This window comes from Rhinatrema bivittatum, chromosome 1 (genome assembly GCF_901001135.1).
Source record: "Rhinatrema bivittatum chromosome 1, aRhiBiv1.1, whole genome shotgun sequence".
Taxonomy (NCBI): Eukaryota; Metazoa; Chordata; class Amphibia; order Gymnophiona; family Rhinatrematidae; genus Rhinatrema; species Rhinatrema bivittatum.
Genome location: NC_042615.1, coordinates 707,449,512 through 707,472,720, shown reverse-complemented (window position 1 = coordinate 707,472,720; position 23,209 = coordinate 707,449,512). Strand labels below are relative to the sequence as shown.

The window sequence follows — 23,209 nt, the reverse complement described above, 5'->3', positions numbered from 1 at the left end:
AGGACACGACAAGGATAGGACAAAACAGAACAAGGAACAAAAACCAGAAGGCAACAGACTAGAAAGCAGGTCTGAGAAGGCCACCAGGCAGGACTATAGTAGAAGGCCTTAAAGGCCACAGAACAAGGCAAAGTCAGGGGGCCTGAGAAGGTTACAGGACAAGGCAAAGGCAGAAGACCTGAGAAGGCCACAAGGCAAGGCAAAACAAGACTGGAAGGCCTAGAGGCCAGAGATCAGTCCAAGGCAGGACAGGGCCAAGCAAAGAGCTAGGGAACTCAATAACAAGGCAGTGAGTAAAGCCAGAGGCAGGGTTAAATAGGCAGAACCCTGCTTAGACATGAGATCACAGAGGCTAGCATTGGAGCGAGAGTAGAAGCAGCTCCACGGGGACCTCTGGTGGTTGGGATGATGCATAACAGGCAGAATCACAACATTCTTGGCTGATGATCTTGCAGTGTATGAAATCAACTTCCAGGAAGTGTCCTCCCTCTTGGTGTTGAGAAACTGAGTCAAACAAGACTGAGAGCTTTTAGCTTCTATGCTCCCTTTCTGCAGAATAGTATTCCTTTAGACTTAAGACTGGAGTCAAATTATTTGATTTTCAAAAAATACATTAAGGTCTGGCTTTTTTACTAAGCCATACGAAGCTAGAATGCCACATGTTAGACTGATACAAAATTTGAGGGGGGTCATTGGAACCCCTTGTGGATGAAAGAAGGGTGGCGACTTAGACGGTGTGTGTAGTCGCGCTCCGGCTTGCTGTTTCCGCAAATATTAAATTTAAGTTGCTTTTAGAAAAAGTTTACTATGCCGCATAAGCGCAAGGGCAAGATTAGGGTCTTCCTTGCAGATCCTGACCCTGCTGTGGAGCAGCGTTTGATCACCCAGTACACCGTCACTGCACATTCTAAGCCGGCGGAGAGCCCCATTGGCGACTCGCGGAGAGAAGCCACGATTTCGCCCGGGGAAATCACCTTAAGCCCACCGGATTCAAAGCAACCTCTAATTGCATCCTCACCGAATCCGGCCACTTCTGCATCGACACCGACTGAGGGTGGAAGTCTCGTCGGAAGGCCTTTGCTTGTGGGGAGGAGTGGCAGCGACGTGGAAGAGCTCCCAACTTCCTCGCTGTTGAACGCCCCGGATCCACCGGAGGAAGGAGCGGTTGGAGGTGAGATCTCTCCGGTTGGAGAGGAACGCAGCTCAACCGAGGGAATTGGATTAAAAGATCTAGAGACAGAGGAATTGGTCAAACCAGAGGTTGTATCGATGGATTCCCTATGGGGAATGATGGCAGGTATGTCCAAACTGATAAAGGAACAAACCTCTCAAATAGCAAGTTTGGGGAGAAAATTGGATTTGGTGTCTGGGGACAGTTTTCGAGCACAACAAGAGCAAGTGCATGTGACTGAGACGCTAAAGATAGAAGTTAAAAAATTACAGGACCCGTCTACAAACCTAGTGCGGGACTCTCTGGTTTCTTCAAGGCGTTTAGAGGCAGTCGAGAATTTTCTTAGGCACTTGAACATCAGACTCTTGAATTTCCCCAAGGTTTTGGGAGAACTGCCTATCGTGACTTAAGAAATATCTTCAAGAGGCCTTAAAAATCCCATTGGAGCAGATACCTTCAGTCAAAAAAATCAGTTTTTTAACTCAAAGAACTGGTAATGTTTCCTTAAGGGAGGGGAATAGGCCTGATTTATCGAATCTTACCCAGTATTTGAAGAATTCAGAAGTCGAGGTAACAGAGAGAGCTGTATTGTTCATTTCATTATATTCGGAACAGGACTTTAGTCTTATTATGAGGGCTTATTTCAAGAATATGAAAGAACATTATTTAGGTCAACTGATCCGTATATTTCCTGATCTATCTCGGCTGACCCAATTGCGGCGAAAAGTTTTCCTATCGATGAGAGCGGAAGTGTTGACACTGGGTGCGAGTTTTCATCTTCGCTATCCATGCAGATGTGTAGTAAAAATTTCTAATAATGTATATGTCTTTTTCAACCCGGACCATTTGAGAGAATTCCTTGTTAGTAAAAGTCAACCGCCTCCCAGTATTTGAAAATAATCTCTGTGTTGTGCAGTGTTCGCCACCTTTTTTTTCCTTTTTATATTGATTTAAATATCTTCTCAACAATAGTAAATGCACCCCTCTTTCTAAGTTTCTTATATAAATCTGTTGGGATACTAAGTGGGAGAAGGATTATATCTAATGATGTAACTATACTCATGTGATGTATGTAATTTAATTTTCTTACTATTTTTTTTTCTTTTGTATCTCACAGAAGTGTTTCAAACAAAGTTTATTCTTTGTGAATTTTGTTTAAAAATCGATAAATAAAAATTAAAAAAAAAAAAAAAGAAAGAAGGGCTATGTTTGTTAGGAATTGTGGACCCTTGGCCCGAGGTGGGGTTGTTGCTACCTGAAGGGTTAGGCCCCACAGGTCCCCACCATCGGGAGGCGAGGCTGGCCGGGAACAGAGGCAAGCTGGGACTTCACCTGTGCCGACCCACGTTCCCCACAAGTTGAGCCCTTGGGTGCCGGGGCTGGCAAGGCTTAGGAGCGCCCCTGTGAGGCTGGTCCTAGAGAGGGTAGGCGAGTGAGTGCAGAGAGTGGACAGTAGGCCTTGGAGACACATCCTTGGTGTGAAAGGACAATGCACCACCTGGAGAGCAGGTCCTTGCTACAGGATCCTTTCCTGCTACACCAGGTTGATGCTCTCCGATCATGAGACCTTCTTCCTCCAAGGCAGCCTCAGGGTTGCCAGTCTGAAGTTGGGACTTGGCTACTAAGTTACATTAACTTTTCAATGATTCTAGTTGTGATTGAGCTTTGTATATCAAGTTTCATTCAAGAACACATTCCATTGCATTCAGAATACCTGCAACGTGCTTTGTTAGTGAATGGAGAGCATCAGCATGTGCACTCCAGCAAGTTTATGACGAAGAGTAGAGTGAGCAGTGTATTTTATCTGTTACAATCTTCTACCTCACAGGACTAGCAATGAAAAATACAAAAGGTTGCTACACACAGCCAAAAATGTTTCAAAACATACTGCTGCCGCACTAACTATTACACAATTTAGAGAATGTGGAGAATACACAGCAAGTTCATTTTTGGACACATTGCAGGCCTAAACACCTTTTATTTTCTTTGACATATCAGAGCTATTATCAAAACCTTGACTTCTACAGTCATCAAGAGGAATGTTATGATGATTCAAGCTGGCAAATAGCATTTCAACTATCTGTTCTCCATTTTTTTAAAAATAGAATTGATAAACTCAGAAAAATATACCATTATCTTTGTTGTGAACTACAAATCGTAAAAGCATGTGTTGTTCCTAGTAAGAAAAATCAGGAATAGTTTCATATATGACAAAATAATAAATGACCTTTTCTTTCTCTGTAAAGCAGGCTTTCTATACACTTGAATAAACTGATTTGGATTCTTGTATGAGAGATATTGAACCATTCATTGCATTGTTTTTCCTTCTGTTTGCATCTTTTTAACTTTGGACAATGGTTACAAGTGATGCTGCCATATTAAGCATTAACTCGAGAGTTGCAAGAAAACTGCCATTGTGTAGGCCACACTGCAGATTATCTCCTCCTTGGAATGTTAAAACTTTTGAAGTAAGATATAACATAACATACAACAATCTTTCGAAATAACTCTTTCCATGATTTTGCTTTTGTTAATGTTTATTTTTCAACCTCATTATCGCTGGTAATGACTGCTGTAATTCCTTCCTCAGCAGTAGCAAGTTTTATATTCTATGCTTTTTTCATGTTCATGAAGCTTATGCCAGTTTTTTCTCATTTGGTGAATACCCTTCACCTTTTGACAACATATTCATTATTTTTGTCTCCCTTCAAAAAATAGCTGACATGGAAAATAATAAAATGTGTGATTGGTCCAAACATGCCATTCTCTTGGAATCTGTTCTCCATTGGAAGGCTTACATTTCAGAAGAAGTTCAGAAAACCTATGCCCACCAACATCTTTTGACATTGACAAAAGTGAGGGCACAGATAAAAAAAAAAGCCTGGGTCTTTGAAAAAGTATGAATCAGATAGTGTAGTACTACTTTCTCCTGTTTTTTGTAAGCCTTCTTCTGAAGTGGCACTAACAGTGATATTACATATATTTTGAAAGCATTAGATTTGAGTCATGATGTATCTGGAATTTTTTCTTCATCATCAGCTGCTTCAGACATAGTCTCCATATTAAAATAATTTCAGTTTTCTTTTTTGTTCATCTGCTTCTCTAGTTAGTGTATCGCCTGAGCCAAGCTGCAGAAACGCCTGGTCTTTTTTGTAACATTGGTGGGGTTGATAGGTGCCTTTAGCTTAAGTTTCTAATTGCCTGAATTGTATTTACAGCTAGCCTATCCCTATTCCATTTCTTTTCTGTGCAATGTGTAAGCCATCAAGTCTAACTCATTACTCACTTTTGGGCCTATAAAACCTACCAGCAACTATGGAGACTTACACTTTCCTTGGAATCTGGAATCAATGTCTCTTCTTGATAATATGGCGCTTTGTCCCTCCCCTCTCTATCTATATACACAGAGGGGTAGATTTTAAGAGAAGCGCATGTGGGGTACATTTGTGCGCGCTACCCGGTGTGCACAAATGTATACCCGATTTTATAACGTGCGCGTGCTACTGCGCGCACGTTATAAAATCCAGGGTCGGCGCGCGCAAGGGGGTGCACACTTATGTACCTTGCGTGCGCCAAGCCCTAGGGGAGGCCCAATGGCTTTCCCCGTTCCCTCCAAGACCGCTCCAAAAACGGAGCAAACTTTTCTTCCACTCCCCCCCACCTTCCCCTAACTAACCCACCCCCCAGCCCTACCTAAATCCCCCCCTACCTTGTCAAACTTTTTACGCCTGCCTTTGTCAGGTATATCTTGCGCGCGCCGGCCAGGTGCCAGCACATCAATCCCCAGCACAGCCACTGTGCCGGAGGCCTCAGTCCCGCCCCCGGACCGGCACCACGCTCACACCCCGCCCCTTCCCGCCCCTTTTTCAAAGCCCCGGGACATATGCGTGTCCCAGGGCTTACGCGCGCCGCCAAGCCTATGCAAAATAGGCTCAGCGCGCGCAGGTTTTCGGGGTTACACGTGTAACACTTTGAAAATCTACCCCAAAGTATTCTGTTTCTCAAACTATAAGTGCTAGAATTAACCGGACAAGCAAACTCTCTCTGTACTACAGAAGTGACCTGGGCTGGCTAGCAACTCACTGTTCAGAACACAGCTTATTCTGCTTTTGATGGGCTCCAGTATCTCTCACAATATAGGTTGTACATAATAAATATCTTTATGCAAGACTTACAATTTACCCTTATTTTTAATACTTATAGAAATATGGCTGTAGCCTGGCCCTGGCCAAAAGTTATTTTTCAGTTATTCCTGCTATATTCATAGCTTGTATAGGATTAGTTAGCGCTCAAACAAATTTATGAGGCTAGTTATCGTAAGAGCACAAGGCTCAACTCACCCAATTTAAGGAAGAAAAGGAGGCTGTATCTTTTCATACTAGGTGGGCCTCCTATAGAGGTATAATTACCTACCTAGTATGAGGGCCTTATAAGTAGGTACTCTCTCTCTCTCTCCTTAAAATACTGAAAATGCTATTTGTGAAAACATTGCAAAGTGCGATAAAGCCATATCGCACGGCTTAACGCAAATGAAAAAGGTGTAGTTAAAACTGTGCAATATGGCTTTGCAAATTCTGAAGCCAGCCCACTTGGCCAGAAATCCCACCTCAAACTCCTCCCCTTTTCCTAATTTGCATCGCACATGCGTTATGGTGTTTACATATGAGTTAAAGGCATTTTCGCACGTGTTAAAGGTGCTATTCGCATGCAAAAACACCTTAACGCATGCAAAAACACCCTATAGCACTTTGATAAATGACCCCCTAAGTAAGTGTTGCGTCGGAGGTGGACCCTTGGGCCGAGGTGGGTTTGACTCAACCCCTAAGTAAAACCTGGAGGGCACGCGGCTCCACCAAGTCAATGGCCTTTGCAACCTGTTGCGTCAGAGGTGGACCCTTGGGCCGAGGTGTGGTTGATGCAACCCGTAGATAAGGACCTACGGGCCCCACCATCAGCAGGTGGAGTGGGCTGAAGCTAGAGGCCGCTGGAGCTTCACTTATACCAGCCCTCGTTCCTCTCATGTTGAGCCTTTGGGTGCCAGGGCCGGCAGGACTTAGGTGGACCTAAGTAATGAGAGGTGGTTCAGCCCAGAGACAGCAGCTGGTAGATGGCGTAGTCCTACCCTGGACTGGATTCGGTACAGGAACTCAGGTGCCATAGGAACAACAAGTAATTGGAGGCATTCAAGCAAAGGAAGGCCTAAGCCTTATAAGTTCCTGTTCAGAGGATAGGCAAGAGGAGGCGTCACTGACAGGTTAGGATCAGAGTCGGCGGCAAGTGGAAGTCGTGGCAAGCAGCTAAGAACTCTGAACACAGAAAGGTCTGTAGCGTAATCTATCACGGCAGTGGTCAGGGCACGGAGAAGGTAGGCATAGTCAATCAAAGCAAGGGTCAGGGCACAGAGAAGGCAGGCGTAGTCAATCAAAGCAAGGGTCAGGGCATGGAGGAGGCAGGCGTAGTCAAGCGCAGCTGAGGTCCAGGATTGGAGATAGGCTGAAGAGTAGTCAGGCATAGCGGAGTTACGGGGTTGGAGATAGGCTGAAGAGTAGTCAGGCATAGCGGAGCTCTGGGGTTGGAGATAGGCTGAAGAGTATTCAAACAAAGCAGAGAACCACAGGAATCAGGAACACAAAGTAGAGAGAATTCTCTATCAGCAACGAGTACTCAGAGTACGAGGAGACCTGTTGCAAAGGCAACACTATGGAGCAAGGCCTGAGCTTTTATATGCTGAAGAGTCTGACATCAACATTCGGGGTTGCAGCCAGGTTCCCGCCACGGGCCCTTTAAAAGAAGTAGTGATGCACGCGCCTAGGGAGAGGCATGGCGCCAATGGCGGCATCTCTCCACGGGCCACGCGGAGAGGCCCGACGAGCAAGGACATCTTGGCTGGCAACACTGGGGACCATGTCAGAGCTGGAGGCACTGGAGGCGACCCGAGGTCGCAGCTGGCGGCCCACTGCTGCCAGCAAAGAGGAACCAGGAGCTGGAGTCCACATGAGAAGGTGAGAGGGCTGCGCCATGGGTCTGCCACGGGCGGCACGCATAACAGTAAGATAGCTGGATAAGTCTAAGACTTATCCAGCTAAGTCAGATAGATTTATCCGGTTATCTTACTTAGGTCCTGATTCACTTTTTCCCGTAGACACAAAATGGGAGAAAAATCTTAATGAACCTGGCCCTTAGCCAGATAAGTAGCACTTTTAAGATTTATCTGGCTAAGTAGCAGCAAAAGCGCCACTTAGCCAGATAAATCTGAACTTATCCAACCAATCTGAATAGCTGTTCATGCATAATGAAATAGAAAGTGATCATACAGCAAGGACCTGATCTCTAGGTGATACATTATCCTCTTGCACCAAGGACGTGTCATCAAGGATTTAAGACCAGGAGGGAAGGGTTAGGTCTGTCGTCATAGTTGGTGATTTAATTATTAGAAATGTAGATAGCTGAGTGGCTGTGGATCATTTGGTAACTTATCTGCCTGGTGTAAATATGGCAGACCTCATGCATCATCTAGATAGGATTTTAGACAGTATTAGGGAGGAACCACATGTTATGATATACATGGACACCCACAACATACGAAGATGTGGGAGGAAGATTCTGGACACCAAATTTAGGCTCCTATTTATAAAGTTCAAATCCAGATCCTCCAGGATAGCATATCTGAAATGCTTCTTGTACCATGTGCAGGACCTCAGAGACAGGCAGATGTCTGGAGTCTCAATGTGTGGATGAGGTGATAGTGCAGGGAAGAGGGCTTTAGCTTTGTTAGGAAATGAGCAACATTTTGGGGAATGGGAAGCTTATTCCAAAATGATGGGCTCCACCTTAAATAGGGTGGAACCAGCCTGCTGGTGCTAATTTTTGAAAAAGAGTTAGAGCAACTTTTTAACTAGAACATGGGGAAAAGCTGACAGTTGCTTATCAGCATATGGTTTGGAGTGAGGTGTCTTTGAAGGATACTAAAATAACAAAGGAGTTAGGGCATTTCTAAAAAGTGGCCCATGTGCCTAGAAGTAAAGAACCATCTGAGTTAAAATATTCCTAATTATCCTTGTCACTGATAAGCAGATTGTTAATATAAACATAAAACAGACTTTGAAATGTCTGTATGCTAATACCAAAAGTCTGAAAAGTAAGATGGGAGAGTTAGAATGCATAACACAAATAAAAAAACAGATATAATCTACATCTCAGAGACCATGTGGAAGGAGGATAACAATGGGACAGTGCTATACCAGGGAACAAATTATATCACAATGACAGAGTGGCACTTTATGTAAGGGATGGCATAGAGTACAACAGGCTAAAGATCCTGCAGGAGACTAAATACACAGTAGAATCGTTATGAGTGGAAATTCCATGTGTGATGGGGATGAGTATAGCGATGGTGATATACTTTCCCTTAACCCCTCCTCCCTTCAGAATCCCACAAAAAAAAACCTCCACGGAACTAAATTCATTGGAAACCACTACCACATCAGAAATTGAATCTATACTAAAGAAAATTAGACCATCCTCTCACCCGTCAGATACGATCCCCACTAAATATCTCCTTTCCATCCCCAATATAATAGCCAAGCCGATAGCCAACATCATAAACATCTCCATCACTCTTGGCACAGTCTCAAACCCCCTGAAACAAGCAATAGTCAAGCCTATACTAAAAAAAACCTAAGCTTGACCCATTGGACCCGTCTAACTACTGCCCCATCTCCAACCTACCTTTCATCTCTTGAAAAAGTAGTTAACCATCAATTAACAGACTATCTTGACAACCAACAAATCCTCTCTCCATCACAATATGGTTTCCGTAAATACCACAGTACTAAAACCCTCCTGCTGTCCATAGCAGACTCATCAAAAGTCTCGACAAAGGCCAATCGTACATTCTAGCTCTCCTAGATATATCTTCGGCCTTTGACACCATTAATCATAATATTCTCATACAGTGCCTCAGCTAAATCTGAATAACTGGAATTGCCCTTAGCTGGCTTAAATCTTATCTTAGCAACAGGCAATATAAAGTCAAAATTAGAAACAATGAATCTAAAGCAATCCCACTTAACCAAGGTGTTCCACAAGGCTCCTCTCTGTCATCTACCCTTTTCAACATTTATTTACTACCCCTCTGTCATCTCCTCTCTGAACTTGGTCTTCCGCACTTTGTATATGCAGATGATGTACAAATTCTCATTCCAGTGACAGATACTCTACCCAAGGCCATCAACACTTGGGAATCCACCCTTATCTCAATCAACAATCTGCTAACCAATATCCACCTGGCCCTCAATACTGCAAAAACTGAACTGATGCTCATTTCACCACAAAACCATAGTAATATTTTCCCTTTACACTATTCGCCCCCCCCCCCCCCCTCAATTTTGCTCTCTCAGTATGTAAGAGACCTAGGAGTCACTGTAGACAACCAATTTAATCTAAAACAATTCATTAACACTACACTAAAAGAGTGCTTTTTCAAGCTACACACCCTAAAAAAACTAAAACCCCTTCTTCACTTCATCGACTTTCGTACCGTTCTACAAGCCACTAACTTTTCAAAAATTGACTACTGTAACACCCTCCTCCTAGGTCTACCCAAAAACTCTACTCACCCACTCCAAATTCTTCAAAATGCTGTTGCCCGTATCCTCACTAACACTCGGAGAAACAAACATATATCCCCTGTCCTCAATGAATTACAATGGCTCCCTATCACATCCCGTATACTATACAAGACCTTCTCCCTCATCCACAAAGCACTATATAACCCTAACATGAAATGGTTCAATGACTCCTTACTATTCCACACCACCTCACAACTGACATGAAATCAATACCTGGCTACTCTGGATACTCCTGCCCCAAGCTTACCAAACTTACAACTACAAAAGCTAGTGCGCTTTCTATAGCCCGACCTGCCCTATGGAACATTATGCCAGTTGATTTATGCAGGAAACTCTGCCCTAAGAGATTTAAACAGAAACTAAAGACCTGGCTGTTCAAACAGGCATATCCCTAAACCCTGCTCACCCCGCTCTTTCCACCTATTCTCTCCACCCTTTCCCCTGACACTCTTGACTTTCACTCTGTACATAGCCCACAAAATCCAAAAGCCTGCCTTCCCTTTACATAATCTATATAATTATGTCATATAGTCTGCAAAATATTTTATCGATAGTTATTCTGCAAAATATGTTCTCTGTATATAGTTTTCTAACTATCCAGTTCTATTTTGTAGTAATTATCCAGATTCTAGTTTACAGTAATTATTCAGTTCCCTGTAAAGCAATTTTAGCTAAGTTCATGTTCAATGTAAACCGATGTGATATTCCCAATGAATGTCAGTATATAAAATCATTAAATAAATAGATACTATCATATACTTGGACAAAATGAACAGATGGACAATGAAATGCTAACAAAGATTAAGGAAGTTAAAAAATTTGGCAACACAGTAATAATGGGAGATTTCAATAACCCCAAGATTGACTGGTAAATGCCACATCACGACATGCTAGTTTCTAGATGAAATAAATGACTGTTTCATGAAGCAGTTGTTCCAGGAACTGATGACAGGGGGATACATTTTAGATCTAATTCTTAGTGGAATAACGGATTTTGGTGGGGCAGCTTGACAGCAGTGATCAATCATAGTGCCATCAAATTTGACTACTGACTGGAGGGAAGACATTCAATAAATCTACAGCTCTAGCATTAAACTTTCAGAAGGGAGACGGATAAAATGAGGAAAATAGTTATTTAAAAAACTGAAAGGTGCAGCTACAAAGGTTAACAGTTTAGATAAGGCAGGGTTATTGTTTAAAAATACCACCTTGGAAGCCCAGTCAAGATGTATTCCACACATTAAAAAAAGTGAAAGGAAGGCCAAACGACTGCTGGCATGGTTAAAATGTGTGGTGAAAGAAGCTATTTTTGCCAAAAAAAAGATCCATCTGAGGAAAATAGAAAAAACATAAGCATTAGAAAGTTAGATATAAACATTGATAAGGCGGGCTAAATAAGAATCTGAAAAGAAGCAGGCCTTAGAGGCAAAAATTCATAATAACAACTTTTAAAAATGTATCTGAAGCATGAAGCCTGTGAGGGAGTAGGTTGGACTGTTAAATGATCTAGGAGTTAATAGGGAACTTAGGGAAGATAAAGCAAAGAAGGGAGGGGGAAGGGGATTTTGTCTAGAGGGATCATCCCCACCCTACCCCCACCCTCACAAGAAGGAAGGGTAGGATAACACCCCTCCCCGTAATGCCTATGGGCACATGTCACTTTAATCCAGTCCTACCCCAGGGGAAAGGCAAGATATTATAGAGACATTTAAATACCTGCAAGGTTTCCATGCACAAGAGATAGAACTCTTTCAATGGAAAAGAGGCTCTAGAATGAGGGGGCATGGGATAAGGCTGAAAGAGGAGAGACTCAGGGCTATTCTTAGGAAATATTTCTCTACATAGAGGGTAGTAGGTGAATGGAATGGCATCCTGGTGGAGGTGGTGGATACAAAAACATTATATGAAATCAAGAAAGTATGGGATAAACACAGGGGATCTCTAAGGCAGTCTGTCCCAACCAATGTTCCATGGCACATTGATGTGGCTTCAAATCTGGTGTGCCCTTGCAAAGTCACCACCATCTGATGCTCACATTCAAACCAGCATCTGTGATCTGCTCTCAGTATCTTACAGCAACAAGAGTCACCAGTGGTCAGTGGCATAAGTCTGACCACTGTGTCACCAGTGGTCAGTGGCATAAGTCTGACCACATAAGTCTGACCAGTGGCGAAAGTCTTCAGAGCCAGGGCCGATACAATAGTGTGCCTCTCCAACGCCCCCCCTCCTTCTTATACTAATGCTTAAGGTCACAGAAAATTAGTGATGTCTCTAGATAGAATTATTTGGGGGGGGGGGGGAGACAAAATGACATTTCCTCATATCACATTCACTTCCACAGCATGGCCCCTGCTTTAAAATTGGCTGTAAAAAAAAAGTCTTAATAAGAAAGTCCAAAGGGTCTTCTGCATAATTAAAAAAAAACAAAAAACTGGCTAGTTTCACACTTCTAGTAAAACTACTATTAAAATTATTTGATAGTCTCATTCAAATAATTCTATATGGCTATGAGAATGAACTCTGGAATATATATAGGAAGGGAAAGAATGTCAATAAAAATCCTGCACCTCCAATTCTGTAACACACTGTGCATCCACAGAAATTCGCTTGACAATGGAGCTTGGATGTTTCCCTTACAGCTTATCATACAAAAAATAATTTTCAAATTCTGATGTCAACTCACAGTAATAGCAACACAAACACCTTCCACTGCCAGAAATGTTGTGAACTAACACTCAAAATTTATACAGCTAACCTATCATAATGTAACAGTAGTAACACCAAGGACTCAAACAACAAGAACCCTATCTGTGAAAAAGCACAGGGAAATATTACACCGTGTCCCAGAATACCAGTACACCACCTACTGGGGAAACAAAACAAACCCAATTGGTATAGATCTCTACAAAGACACTACACGCTAGCAGAATCTCTAATCTTGGTCACATGCACAAAGCAGAGACATACCCTTACCAAATAGAGAATAAAGGATCCTAAATTAGAACCAGCAATATGCAGACAAAAAATGCGATGGAAACTCCAAGAAGCCAGACTCTGTGCGTAACAATGGAAAAACAGAATTACCATGCCTCATAAAACAAATAAAATCAAGAAACATAAAGCATCGATTATAATAGTAAAACCATAATAATAAAAGAATATTTTAAAACTACTGACAAATAGAATAATTTCTATTAATTAAAATCATATACATTTTTTAACAATTTCACAAGTACCAATAAAAGATTTCAAAACAGCACACATATCAAATAACACCCAATAATTAAAACTAATAAGGATTTTTAAAAAGCCCCTATTGTCCATATCTGGGAACTCTTGATTTCCAGTTACCCTGAGATTGTTGAGGATTAGGGGTTTAGTGTGGGCACATAAATTTCATCCTCTTTCTCTCACGCATACTCGCATGTTGTGGGAAATTATTTTAGGGAGCTATTTAGCTTATGTGAAGAATTTTGTCCTGTGATAGAAATTAGTGAAGCAGAGAATCACTGATATTACTAGTGTAATTATTTGATAAAAGGCCTATAAATTCTGAGAATAAATATACCATTTTTCTTAACCTGCTTGTAAGTAAAAACAAGTCATGATATCAGATATATTAAAGAACAGTTACTCAGGGGGCCAACTGCAGATATCAGAGGAAAACAGGACAGTAGCAACTTAGCCACACCTACGTGTTTGCTGATGTGATAAGGACAGACAGTTGGAGCCTCAAGAACACATAGGAGTAGCCCAGAGAAGAAACTAGAGCAAAGGTCAGAAGAATTAACTTAAAAAGAGCAACATGAGACAAAATGTTTGAAATCAAAGAAAAAACAGCTCAGAGGAAAAGTTTTTGGACATTACAGTAGTTAATGAAGTGCCTGATGAACTGTTCCTGATTTCCTGGTACTGTGTTTCTGATTTACAAAGATATATAAGACTCACATTAGAAACTATGAGGGGAAGTATTTTTGTATATATTCTTTAAAAACTCTAATCTTGTATGCTTTTATTGCTTATTCTCAGACTTATAAGTTAACTTCTATACTTGTAAATACGTGTATAGTGTATTCTGTGACATATAACCTAACAGCCACTGTTTATATTTGGTGTAACTAAAAGGATTTTATGTCATAGAATTCCATTTTGGTTTGTTGATTGTTAGGTAATTATGTTTAAGAAAAATAAGTCTATTAAGCATACACAGTTGATTCCAGGCTGGTTCCTGAATCAACCATGGTTTTGTGTAGCAGAGCAACTTTCTAGGACTAATGTGATTTGTGATTAATGGGAAAAGGATTTGGACAAAGAGATAGGACCCTAAGAGGTCAACGTGTCCACAATTTTAGAAAGAATACAGTTGGAAAATTCAGATGTGAATGGGGCATGTGTTTGCTGTTTATTGTTACAAACTAATGTTCATCAACGTAATGAGAATAAAGGTTGCAGGATCAGATTGCCTTGTTGGAAAAACACAATCGGGACTATGAGGCACAGCTCTTAGCTCTAAGAACTACCCTTAAATCTGCACAGTCACAACAGGACCTTGCTTTAAAACAAGCTGCTCTGGTTGCTCAGGATTCAGCAGCTTGTCATGCTCACGTTTTAGCACAGTGTATGCAGCAGGGTCTTCAAGTGTCTACATCTAAAATAACTGCTATTATTAGGGGAGACACCCTCGCTACAGATTCCAGTGTCTGGAAGGGCTGTGATAGTGATTATGAGGAGGAAAAGACAAGTTGTGGCAGTGCTCTACCAGGAGACTACGACTGCTTGTCACTGTTACATTTTCACAGGATGAGAGATTGCAAGAGGAAGAGGGAGTTGGAGAGGAAAGTGAAATTCCCAGAACAAGTGCAGATAACACAACATGGAAAAAGGGATCCCTGCTTTAGAGCAGGCAGACTATTACCACAACTTATATTCCCAAACAATTGGCAGATAGATTAGTGCAGTTAGCAGATAGATTTTTTTTCCAAAAAGAAAAGAAAAATTTGGGGGCTTGGCTAGTGTGTCTGTCAGAACAGGGTGCTGGGTCAGTACATCTTTCAGATGATGAGCTTGCTGTGATAGGCCCTATCTGCCAAGAAAGCTTTGTACATGATCATGCATACCATATACTTGCTGCTTTACCTACTGAGACAGAAATACCATGTCTCCTTAATGTAATTGGGGCAGTCTTTCGGGACAAATATAGATACCCCGGTGATTGGCCAGGACCTCATAAGGTAGAAAAGTGGAATATACTAAATGAGGGTGCCAGTGTACTATGGAAATAAGGGTTATTATTAGCTGTCCAAAAGGATTTGCCTCTTGATGATTATGACAAAGTGCATATTACTGCCAGGGTCATCATGGTCTGGATTGGCCCTCTCTCGTTAAGGAGGTGACACAGGAAGAAAACCTTAACACCATTAAACAATTGATTTCTAAACTAGAAGACCTATTTCACCTAGGTTTACTTAAAACTAGTGGAGACAGTCATGAAAGGGGTGAGCCCGGTAAGGGCATTTTTCCCATGGAAATGGGAGATTCACATGGATGGGCTCCTTCACCTTCCTACTCAGTGCAGGATTGTTTGCATAAGCCATCCTTGCAGCACCTTAGGAGTCAGGTTTGGTGCAACTTAATTCAAATGGGTATCCTAAAAGCTCATATTGATGGTTTGACTACAGAAAAAGTGATAGGTATGCTACTGAAGCAGTAGGAGTATATAGGTTCTGGGGTCCCTCAGACCCCAGCTCCCAGACACCACAAACCTCCAGTAGAATAGTGGCCGATCCTCTGTTGCCACATTAAAATACATAACTCCTATGAATGATCAAAGCCCTCATATGAATGTTACCATCTCATGGAAAAGGGGTAATAGGCAACAGATTAATGCTCTGGTGGACACAGGGATGGAGGCCACCATTATAAGGAGTAACCCACTTCGATACAGGGGCCAACCAGTAAAGCTGGAAGGATATGGACATTCCATTACAACAGGTGAACAGGTCCTAGTGTATATAATTATAGAGGATGATCAACGACTGTCTCTTCCTGTTATCATTTCTCCCCAGAAAGACTTCATATTAGGTATTGACTTTATCAATTTAAATGAGAAGTTAGACAAGGACGGATGTTTATCTGCCCAAAACACACCATGGTGTCTGCAGTTCATGTTGGTTGTCTTCCTGAGTGTGTGTTCCTTCCCAAACCTAAAGAGATTGTTCATTCTGAGCAGTTTAAAACCAAATTCAGTTTTGCAGACAAGTATTGATCATTTAAGGGAAGCAGGAGTAGTGACACTAGTGAAATCTCCTTTTAATAGTTCAGTGTGGCCATTGTTAAAACCAGATGGGTCTTGGCGCCTTACAGTAGATTACCGTAAATTGAATGCTGTCACCCCACCACTTCATGCTGCTGTCCCATCTATAGCTAACCTAATACATGTCATCCAAGAACATAATGGTACCTGGTACGCTGTAGTATATATTAATAATGCATTTTTTTGTATTCCTATTCTAATCAGGAAATGTTTGCCTTGTTATGGCTTGGGTGACCATACACCTTTACCAGACTGCCACAGGGATACATACATTGCCCAACCATTTTTCATGAAAAGGTCACACAGACATTGGAACGGTTAACTCCCAAGTTGCTGTGTTCCATAAAGTTACATCATTATGTAGATGATATCTTACTTCAGGGAAGAAACACACAGGAGACTGCTGAAGCTTTAGCCTTGCTATGTCAAGAATTGGAAAAGATGGGTGGCTAATAATTCAGACAAAAGTCCAGGGACCCAGTCAGGATGTGAAATTTCTGGGTATTCGGTGGCAGGCAGGTAAACGATGTATTCCTGAATCAGTGTTCAATAAAATTCAACAATTAGCAGCCCCTACTTCGCAAAAGGTGGTATAGTGAGTTTGTGGTATTTTTATTTTCTGGCAGAATCATGTACCATATCTCTCACAGATACTACGTCCTCTATATGCACTATCGTAAAAAGAAATGTATATTCCAATGGACAGAGGAGGTGCAGAGTGCATTTGATGCTGCCAAACTGTCAGTGCTTACTATTCAGAATTTGCATATTATTAAAGAGGATGCTCTTTTTATTCTTGAAGTATCTATGTCTCCTACTGGAGCAGATTAGTCTCTTTGGCAGCCAGATGAGACTGACTGAAAGAATGCATTAAAGGTTTGAGGAAGGAAATGGACTCCATTGGCTTTGCAATATACTATGTTAGAGAAACAAATGTTAGGGGTTTATTTGGCTTTGATTGAGACTAATCAGGTTACTGGGGAACGGTATATTTACCTGAGAACACAAATCTCAATTATGACATGGGTAAATTCAGAGCACACCACTGCATTAACTGGTACTGCCCTTACAGCTAGCCTCTTAAAATGGAAATGATATATTGCTAGCCATGTCTGAGGTTCCTCCCCTGAATTATCCAAAATTCATAAAGAAGTTATGGAAGTCCCTTGTGTCTCTGAAGTGCTTCCAGTGTTTGATAGTACTCCACTTCGTAGTCTGGTCTTAGAAGCTCCGGAATACAATAGCCTGATCACAGAACAAAAACTACTTGCCTGGTTCACGGATGGCAGTTCTCGCTATAGTCAGGGACAGAGGAAATGGAAGGCTGCAGGCCTATTCTCCTGCTATTCAGGAACATCGATACAGGGAAGGTGTGGGGCAAAGTAGTCAATATACAGAGTTAAATGCAGCACTTCTAGCCCTTCAATCAGCACAATATGATGGGGCTAGTTCCTGTTACATATACACAGACTCTTGGGCAGTTTATAAAGGACTGTTACACTGGATGGCAAAGTGGCATCAGGATGCATGGACAATAAAGGAAAACCACTTTGGGGTAAAGATCTCTGGCCTGAAATTTGGGAAATCTGTCAGGAGATGCAGGTTTATGTTAGATAGATAGATGCACATGTAGATAGAGATAATGGTGAGAGTACCCATAATGAGGCTGCTGATCAATATGCAGACATTCATACACTCAGCATAGGGAACTATGTGCATGAAGCATCAGGTCATTTGGGTGCAAATAATATGTTGCAATGGGCTGATTTTAAACATCTCCCTAGGAGATGTTTAAAGGAGAAGCAGAACAGGCAAAAAGAGAAAGGGAGAATTCCAACAACCATACACAGAGTTGCACCTGAAACTACTAAGCATGGTACAATTCCATGGGAAGTTTTACAGGTAGATTATATGGGATCACTGCCTACTTGATAAACATGGGCATAAGTTTACTCTGAACATTGTTCAGGAGCATGTCAACTGTTTCCTTTTAAAAGAGCCACTGCAGACAATACTGTTACAGCCTTAAAAACAATTTTCCACTTTCATGGCTACCCTCTGGAAATTCAATCTGATAATGGTTCCCACTTTGCAGGGGAAACAGTACAGTCTTTTGCAGGTTCTTTAGGGATTTATTGGCTTTTACATATTTCTTAACGCTCAATGGCAGCAGGCTCAGTAGAAAGAATTAATGGGCTTGTCAAACAATAACTGTGATTGCAGGGCAACAGGGTGGGTCACTAATTTACCTGTTGTGGAATCTTATTCAAATGCTCGACCTTCAGTACTTAATGTTTTACGTTCCAGCCTATAGACCAAACCCACTGTTTCTTTGGGAGACATATCAGAAAGGTTGTTCTGTGAAGGAAAGAAAGTTTCAGCATGTTTTCCACTTCTAACATCTGACTGGAGCAAAGGTGAAATTTTAGTGTTGGGTCTAGGGCATATTACATCTGTACTGAATGAAGGACACACCGCACCTGTCTTCCTTCCAAGTCACTGACTTAAAGTTGCAGAATGAACATCCTATACAAAAGACTGTTTGGTTTGTTTGCTTTAACCTTTTTGAGTTTGTTAGGTTTTTTGATGTTGCATTTTACATGCTTAGCATTAGAATCATTCACTAAAATCACCTGTTATGATTATTATAGTATCAAAACAACTTTGCTGGTGTATATATTTTTGGACTTCTGCTGTATGAAATGAATCTTAATGATCCCAAAAATCTTTTTCCTTTTAGGATAGGCAAAGCAAGGCTGGAGCCAGAGGTAGGTATGGAACTGGACAGACTGGAAAAGGGTGCAAGTAAGCGTGGAACTGGAATAAACTGGAATAGCATGCAGATATGAGTGGAGCTGGAACAGACTGGAACAGTGTGCAGGTAAGAGTGGAACAGGAACCTACTAGAACAGTGAGTAGGTAAGCATGGAACTGGATCAGACTGGAACAGAAAGGCAGGACAGGACTAGGCAGAACAAACTGGAACAGGGTGCAGTAAGTATGGAACTGGAACAGACAGGACAGGACAGAAAAAGAGAAGGACAGTGTTAGGTGGACCAGAGAATAAGGAACACAAAGCCTGAAGGCAACAGGTTAGAAAGCAGGTCCATGACTCAGCAGGGCTCAGTCTACTTAACCCTGCGTCCTGCAAAGCTCAGTGCCTTGGCTCTCTGCTTGGCCCTGTCCTGCCTTGGACTGCTCTCTGGCCTCTGGGCCTTCTAGCCTTGCCTTGTGGCTTTCTCAGGTCTTGTGCTTAGCCTTGCCTTGTGGCCTATCAGGCCTGCTTTCTAGCCTGTTGCCTTCGGGCTTTAGTTCCTTGTTCTCTGTTCTGTCTAGTCCTGTTCTTGACTTGCACTGTCCTGTATGTTCAGGTCTGTTCCAGTTTCACACTTATCTGCACCCTGTTCCAATCTGTTCCAGTTCCATGTCTACCTCTGGCTCCAGCCTCGCCTTGTCTGTTTCCAGTCCTGCACCTCTACTTTAGCCACAGCCTAAGTTCTGCCAGCCACCAGAACCCAAGGACTCAACCTGCGGTGGAGGTCACTGGTTTACGCAGAAGATTCTCCAGCTCTGTCTTGTCTTGCCCTGAAGTCTCGGACTGCCTCCATGGAAGTTCAACCATAACAGCTTTAACTTCTCACTGAATTGTTTAAAAATTGTTTATAGTGGTACCGTTGATTTCATACTTACAGACTGATGAACTAAGCTGCAAAACATTTTAGCAAAAGAGTGCTTCATGCAAAAAATATCAGGAAAAGCCCAGAAACAAGTAAATGTGCTAAACTGTACTAATTTCTGGTAAAACAACCAAGAATGATATTCTGCCACCTGTTTTCCAGCAGTAAATTAGTTCTGGCTCCCCCAAGAAAACAAGCAGAGCTGAAGGTGTAAATCAGTTCCTATTCCCTGAAGAAATAGAGCAGACCTAGTGGTGGGAGGATCGTTTTTGGCCCCCCAGACCCCAGAGAAAGAAGAGTAGAGTGTGTTGGGAGTTGCTTACCCTAAGACGAGAGCAGCCACATGGCCTTGATTTTTGTGCAATTTCCTGGCACAATTGAAAGGCCAAGAGAGATGCTGGGAAGGGGTGAACAGACCCTGAGGTGAATACCTGTCAGTCCCACAATCACTGCTGCTGCTGGGTGTGTTACAAACCAAACTGCGAAAAAGGCACAAAATGAGTGCAAGTAACTGTAAACAAAGAATCTGTAGAAAAAGCCCTCACTGCATTAAGACAAAGTTTTACTAAAAATGTTATAAAAATGTGTAAAGGTAGATGGTGAGGGTTTCATACAAATATCACTCATTAGAAAATACCAACCAGGTAATATATAATCATTAACCTCCCACCAATCTCCTTGTAAACTGAAATTCTCAAACCACTGGGGTAGATTTTCAAAGGGTTATCCGCGTAACCCCGAAAACCTGCCCCTGCGTGCGCCGAGCCTATTTTGCATAGGCTCGGCGGCACGCGCAAGCCCCGGGAATGCACGTATGTCCCGGGCCTTGAAAAAGGGGACGGAGCCTCCAGGCACAGCGGCCATTTGCTGCTATGCCCGGGATCGCGGGCCGGCCGTTGGCAGGCTCGCGTAACCTATGCCTGCCCAGAGGCAGGCGCAACTTAGAAGTTAAAGGTAAGAGGGAGTTTTAGGTAGGGCTGGGGGGCAGGTTAGGTAGGGGAAGGGAGGGGAAGGTGGGGGCTGGAAGGAAATTTCCCTCCGAGGCCGTTCCGATTTCGGAGCGGCCTCGGAGGGAACGGAGGAAGGCTGCGCGGCTCAGTGCACACAAGGTGCACAAGAGTGCACCCCCTTGCGCGCGCCGACCACGGATTTTATAACATGCACGCGGCTGCGCGCGCATGTTATAAAGTCGGGCGTAGATTTAAAAATCTTGCCCACTGTGAATATTTTTCTTTTCTTATTATTTTGTCATGGGCAACATTTTCTGATAGAGAATCATTGCTCATGTATAAACCTAAGAAGGAAAACGATCGTTTGGTTTGCGTTTTACAACAAAGTACAACCTCTTTGGCATGTGTTGGCACTCCATAACATATTTAAAAAGCCCCCTTTAACAATGACTTCACGAGGCTCTAATATACATGATCGGGTAGTCCATTCATACTTTAATGACAATGAGATCATTGCAGGTGGCAATCATACTAAATGTAATCATTACAGCTTGTGTGATAATGCTATTTATTTATTTATTTATTTATTTATTTATTTAACAGTTTTTTATACCGACCTTCATAGTAAATAACCATATCGGATCGGTTTACAATATAACAAGGGAATAACTGGAGTAGCAATTCAAGTAAAATGACAGATAACAATGGTAGGAATAAGTCAAAGTTACAATCAACAGGGAGAGAGAACTTGGAAGCTTACAACAAGCTGGAAGGAAGAAAGGCCGGTAATAAATAAGTAGTGTTACCATAGAACGTACGAGTTAACAGCTTAAACGGTGCTTTGACCTGAAAGTCTCAGAGTCCATTTCGTGCAAATGATTGCCAGACCGGGTAGGAGTGAAGGGCAACTAGTAATTGTCTGGAGGATCAGGAAAGGCTTGGTGAAATAGCCAGGTTTTAAGTCTTTTTCTGAAAGTTAAAAGGCCACATTTGGCAAGATTTGGCCACACAAAGTTAAAAGTTGAAGGCCACATTTGGCAAGATCCCCTTACAGGCTATCACATTAAAATGCAAATCTGCCATTAATTGTGAGTCAACTAATATTGTTTATATCATCAATTGTTCTTGTCCTAAGGTATACGTGGGACGTACTAAATGCATGGTGAAAAAATGATGGAACAAAGATTTCGACAATACACTGGCCATGACAGCTCCTATTGTTCCACATTGTGTCGAGGAACATCATACTTTGAATAGTTGCAATGGACAGTTATCAAACACATCGCCCCCACCATACATGGTGGGGATTTTGCTAAGCGGCTAAATTATTGGGAACAATATTGGATTTTTACTTTACGTACAATGTATCCCATGGGTTTGAATGAAGAATGTGATTGGACTTCATTGATTTGACATAATTTAATCTGATTGGTTGATTCCAACTCCTATGTTCAGCTAGACATAACAGAATTTATATCGGAGATCAGTCCAGCCATTTTTGAAGCTGCATGGATGGAGTTTGTTTCCCTGTATATTGTTATAACATTGCGCAAGAGATTATCATGTGATTTTTTTGAAGCTTTAAAAACATCTTTCCAATTTACATGTCCCCTGACCAATGATTTTATATCTAAAACTTGGCCATTTTGGGAGCATAATTTGACTGGGAATAGCTTTTGCAAACAAGGGAGCACAACTCGATTGGGAACATTTTTCCACACAACATCTTTTGGAAGCGAGTTTTGTGGATGAATCTCGGCAATTATGTTTGGCCATACAGCTTAAGCTATGTATCATTTTTGTGTGCAAGTGATTGCATTTTTTACGGGGAAAATGTGAGCACTTAATGGACAGCGACAAAATAAATAATAAGAAAAAAAAAATATTCACAGTGGTTTGAGGATTTCAGCTTACGAGGAGGTTAGTGGGAAGTTAATGATTATATATGTCATTAGACTACCTGGTTAGTATTTTCTAATGAGTGATATTTGTATGAAACCCTCACCATTCACCTTTACAAATTTTTAGTAAAACTTTGTCTTAATGTAGGGAGGGAGTTTTCTACAGATTCTTTGTTTATTGCTGGGTGTGTTGGATTATATATGTACGAGACTGAATACGTGCGTGTGTGGTCCACTTCTTTTTTGTCTACAAAGTAAGCCCTGCAAGCATGTGAAAAAGGCTTTGTGGGTCCATTTTCACAAAAACAAACCCAAAAAATCACTACACCTCAATGAGATATAGTTATTTTTCAGAATTGCCTGGGAAAGTGGCAGTTCACATGAAATGCCATGTGAATTTAAAGGGGCCATGCAGTCCATCCTCCCTCTGCTAGTACCAAATCCCTAGTGGTCCTAGTGGAACCTGTACCATGATCCTCTTGTAGGCTGTAAATGTGAAAAAAAACCAAAGGGGCTCAGTAAGCCATGCCCCCAAGGGCTATCTCTTTGTCCCAAATATGCATAACA

General features: G+C 41.9%; 1 protein-coding gene across 1 annotated transcript in view; it reads right to left on the bottom strand.

Annotated features, from left to right (window-relative positions):
* ADAMTS6 (ADAM metallopeptidase with thrombospondin type 1 motif 6) overlaps positions 1-23,209 on the bottom strand; it is an 894,781-nt gene that overhangs the window by 75,783 nt on the left and 795,789 nt on the right. The gene's annotated exons all lie outside the window — the stretch shown is intronic.